The following is a 4,636-nucleotide window of genomic DNA, read 5'->3' on the forward strand; positions in this document are numbered from 1 at the left end:
CTCCGGAACCCTATGGATATGCCACGGCCGCCCCCTATATTCACCACGTGGGCCTGAGGGAGACCCTCCCAACCCCACACACCCTATGGACAGCCCCTCCAACAGGGGCCATCCCCTACAGGCTCCATCACTATAGCCCCCCCCAGCCACACATCCCCTATAGACCCCAATGCCTACAAGTCCCCTATAACCCTCCCCAGGCCATGTGTCCCCTATAGCCCCCCGCACGATGGGGACACGGGGACAGGGCACAAACATCCACTTTATTCCGGGGGGGGGAGAGGGTCTGCGTGAGTGGCCGGTGGGTTGGGGGGGGCGAGGAGGGGCCGGGTGCCCCCCCCGCCCAGCGACCCCCCCTGGCTCAGGTGACGGCCGGGAACTCGGCACGGAGAGGCTGGGGACAGGCGGACAAAGGGGACAAGGGACATGACACAGGGAGACATGGGGGGGACATTGGGGAAATGAGCATGGAGGGGGGACATGGGGACATTCTGTCACAGTGCAGCCCCCCCGTTCCGATGGGGCACCCATAGGGGGGTCTCCCCCAGCACCCACATGGGGGGTCAAGTCCCCCCCAACACCTAATGGGGGCCACTGCCACCCCCATCACCGATGCGGGGTCAGGCCCCCCCCCCAGCACCCAGGGCGGGTCATGGTGCCTCCCCCCGCACCCACATAGGGGTCTGCCCCCCCCCAACACATACTTTAAGTCATCCCCCCCCCCGCCCCAGGACCTACTAGGGGGGTCAGACCCCCCCACCCTGGCACCCATTTGGTGACAGGACCCCCCCAGTACCCAATGGGGGGGCCGATCCCCCCCCGCGCTCACCTGGGTGACGCTGATCTCCTCAAGGGGGGGCTGGGCACGGGGCAGCTCGGGGGGGGCCGCGGGGGGGCCCCCGTCACCTGCCCCCCCCCACTGCGCCCCCCCCTTGCTCTGGAAGTTGCCCACGACACAGGTCACCTGAGGGGGGTGGGGATGTGAGGGGGGGTCTCTCGGGGAGGGACAGGGACGTCCCAGGGGCTCCCAGGGCTCTCGGGGTCTCTGGGGGCGCCCAGGGGGCTGTTCGCAGGAGTCTGGAGGGGCACAGGGATCCCTGGGGGTGTCCAGGGTTTGGAGGGGCCCAAGAGCTTCGGGGAGGGGGTCAGGGCTCATGGGGGTCCCAGGTGCTCGGGGGGGTCCGCATGATTCTGGGGGGGGTCACAAGGACCTGGGGGGGGGCAGGTTATTTAGGGGTATCCCAGGGTCTGGGCATGTCCCAGGTGGGTCCCAGTGGGGATCTCAAGTGGGCCCCGGGGGTCTCAAGAGTCCCAGGTGGGTCCGGGGGGTCTCAGTGGGTCCCGGGGGTCCCAGGTGTGTCCCGGCTCTGGGGCCGCCCCCCTGTCGCGGTGTCGCCGCGGGGCCACCCACCAGGAAGGCGGCGCTGGCCGCGCCCCCCGCCAGCCCGGCCACCACGTCCCCCCAGTGGTTGCGGTGCTCGGCCACGCGCAGGGCGCCCAGCAGCAGCGCGGGGGCCACGAGCGCGAGCGCGGCCGCGGGGCGGGCCAGGCGGGAGCCGCCCCCGCGCCAGCCCAGGGTCACGTAGAGCTGGGGAGACCGCGGGGCTGTCACCTCCCCTGTGACACCCCCCAGGGCCCCCCGCGAGACCCCCCCGGGGGGACCGCGGGGCTGTCACCTCCCCTGTGACACCCCCCAGGTGCCCCCGCGAGACCCCCCCGGGGGGACCACGGGGCTGTCACCTCCCCTGTGACACCCCCCAGGTCCCCCCGCGAGACCCCCCCGGGGGGACCGTGGGGCTGTCACCTCCCCTGTGACACCCCCCAGGTCCCCCCGCGAGACCCCCCCGGGGGGACCACGGGGCTGTCACCTCCCCTGTGACACCCCCCAGGTGCCCCCGCGAGACCCCCCCGCGTCAGCCCAGGGTCACGTAGAGCTGGGGGGACCGCGGGGCTGTCACCTCCCCTGTGACACCCCCCAGGTCCCCCCCGCGAGACCCCCCCACGTCAGCCCAGGGTCACGTAGAGCTGGGGGGACCATGGGGCTGTCACCTCCCCTGTGACACCCCCCCCCCACACACACCCTCCCTAGGGACCCGCTATAGAACCCCCATAGTCCTCATGGCCTCCCCACATCCACCCCTATATATAGTCCCTGCACCGCCCATGTCCCCTCCTGGCTCCCCCATGTCCCTCCCAGCACTCCCACAGAAACCATATCCCCCCCACGTCCCCCTCCATGGATGCAGTGTGGCCCCTCCATGCCCCCCCCAGTCCCCATGTCCCCTCATGTCCCCCCACTCACTCCCGCACCCCCCATAGTCCCCCGTATCCCCCCGTACCGCCGCGTAGGCCCCCGCGTAGGCGCCCAGCGCCGCCTCCTTGCAGGGGAAGGCCCGACGTGCGGCCGCCACCAGGGGGGGGTCCCCGGCACATGCGGCCCCCCCTGCGGCGGGCACGAAGCGCGGGGGGCCGGGGGCGGCGGCGGCCCCCCGGCAGGGGGTGGGGCGCAGCCCATGGCCGTGTAGTTGGGGCGACAGACCGTGAGAAAATGGGGGGGCGGGAGCCCCCGCCGCCAGCTGGGCCGCGTTGGCCCCAATGGCCGTGGCCAGGAGGCCGAACACGAACACGCCTGGGGGACACACGAGGGGGGGCATGGGGGACACATGGGGGACAGACCTCCCCCAATAGGGGGCTCCCCCCGGAGAGGGACCGTGGGATACACCCCTCCTGCAAATGGGGCCCCCCTAAATGGGGGAACCTCAATTGGAGACAGCCCTGGGAGAGACCCCCTCCAAGAAGCGCCCCCATTACAGACGCCCCCCGCGCCCCCCTCACCCGGGAAGCCCCCCCCATTACAGACACCCCCTGCGCCCCCCCACCCAGGAAGCCCCCCCATTACAGACACCCCCCGCGCCCCCCCTCACCCAGGAAGCCCCCCCATTGCAGACGCCCCCCGCGCCCCCCTCACCCAGGAAGCCCCCCCCATTGCAGACGCCCCCCTCACCCAGGAAGCCCCCCCATTACAGACGCCCCCCGCGGCCCCCCCACCCAGGAAGCCCCCCCATTGCAGACGTCCCCCTCACCCAGGAAGCCCCCCCATTACAGACACCCCCCGCACCCCCCTCACCCAGGAAGCGGAGCAGCCGCCGCAGCAGCGGCCCCAGGAGGCAGCAGCGGCCCCAGAGGATGGGGGGGTCACGGCCGCCCCGCGGCCCCCCCAGCAGCGCCCACAGCTCCCCAGCCACGATCTGCGGGGGGGGGGGGGGGAAGGGGTGTCGGAGACCCCCCCACTCCAAACTGACCCAGAGATTCTCCAAGACCCCCCGAACGGATCCCGATTGTCCAGGGCCCCCCAGTGCAGCCCTAGGGATCCCCCCAGCACCCTGACCCCCCCCGCAATGTCTCCATGTCACCACCCCAGGACACCCCTAGGACCCCTCCGAGCACCTAGGACCTCCCAAACTCCCCCATGACCCACCCCCAGGAGCCCCCCGAGCGCCTCGTCCCCCAAAGACCCTCCTTAACCACCTCGGAACCCCCCAAATCCCCCCTTGCCCCCCACAACAGTCCCTCTTAGTCACCCCCAATTCCCCTCCAGGACCCCCCCAGGTCCTCGAGCACCTCGAACCCCCTCCCAAATTCCTGTTACCCCCCCAAGATCCCCCTTAGTGACCGCTCCGCCCCTCTCCCCCCCAGGTCCCCCTCACGGTGGCGCTGGGCACGGCGGTGACGAGGCCGTAGACGAGCGCGGGGGGGGCGCGGCTGGCGCCGGGGGGGCCCGGGTCGGGGCGCGCGTAGGCGGCGTCGCCGCAGAAGAAGCCCCGGGACAGGGAGGGAAACGCGGCCGTGAACTCGAGTGCGTAGGCGAGGAGGGCGGTGCCCGCCAGGATGGACAGCTGGGGACATGGGGACACCCCGTGACACACGGGAGGGGAGGGCGGTGCCCGCCAGGATGGACAGCTGGGGACATGGGGACACCCCCGTGACACACACGGAGGGGAGGGCGGTGCCCCGGGGTGGACAGCTGGGGACATGGGGACACCCCGTGACACACACGGGAGGGGAGGGCGGTGCCCCGGGGTGGACAGCTGGGGACACCCCCCCGTGACACGTGATGCCTCCAGGATGGAGAGCTGGGGGCGCGGGGACAGCCCCCCAGGATGCCCTCGTGCAACAGGACACGCGCTTGATGGGGGTGATTCCTGGTGGCGCACTGGTGTGTTGCTTGTGCCCCCCAACACCTGCCAGGCCCCCGTGCAAGGTCTCGCACACTCGCTGCGCGCGTGCAGGGGGTGACACGGGTGTCCAGGCAGCCCCCACCCAGCTCCATCCATGGGCTGCTGCCCCTGCCGCGGGCGAGCCCTCGTGCAAAGGCTTGTGCAACGTGGTGGATGCGCCATGGAGCGGGCCTGGGGGGGCCCAGGCGTCCGGGCAGCTCCCACCCATCACTGAGCCCACTGGCCGTGTGCCCTGCGCGTGCAAAGGCCTCGTGCGACACCGTGCAAAGGCCTCGTGCGACGGCTCTCGCACGCTGCAAGGGGGGGCCCGGGCGTGCAGGGGGGCAGTACCTCCACGAACACGAAACAGGGCACGATGGAGACGCTGCGTTTGGGCTCCGGCTGGGGGGCCGCCATGG

At 71.9% G+C, this 4,636-nt stretch overlaps 1 pseudogene across 1 annotated transcript; it reads right to left on the reverse strand.

Annotated features, from left to right (window-relative positions):
- Nucleotides 1-292: 292 nt before the first annotated feature.
- On the reverse strand, nucleotides 293-4,636 carry LOC148590052 (phospholipid phosphatase-related protein type 2-like; annotated as a pseudogene). Its single transcript, XR_015914373.1, has 7 exons — nucleotides 4,569-4,636; nucleotides 3,708-3,896; nucleotides 3,128-3,248; nucleotides 2,340-2,629; nucleotides 1,412-1,588; nucleotides 830-964; nucleotides 293-394 (listed from the first exon to the last, which is right to left on the reverse strand). The product of XR_015914373.1 is annotated as a phospholipid phosphatase-related protein type 2-like (transcript).

Source organism: Tinamus guttatus, unplaced genomic scaffold (assembly GCF_059628265.1).
Source record: "Tinamus guttatus ecotype Peru unplaced genomic scaffold, ASM5962826v1 Tinamus_guttatus_pri_ptg001797l, whole genome shotgun sequence".
In the NCBI taxonomy this organism is placed as follows: Eukaryota; Metazoa; Chordata; class Aves; order Tinamiformes; family Tinamidae; genus Tinamus; species Tinamus guttatus.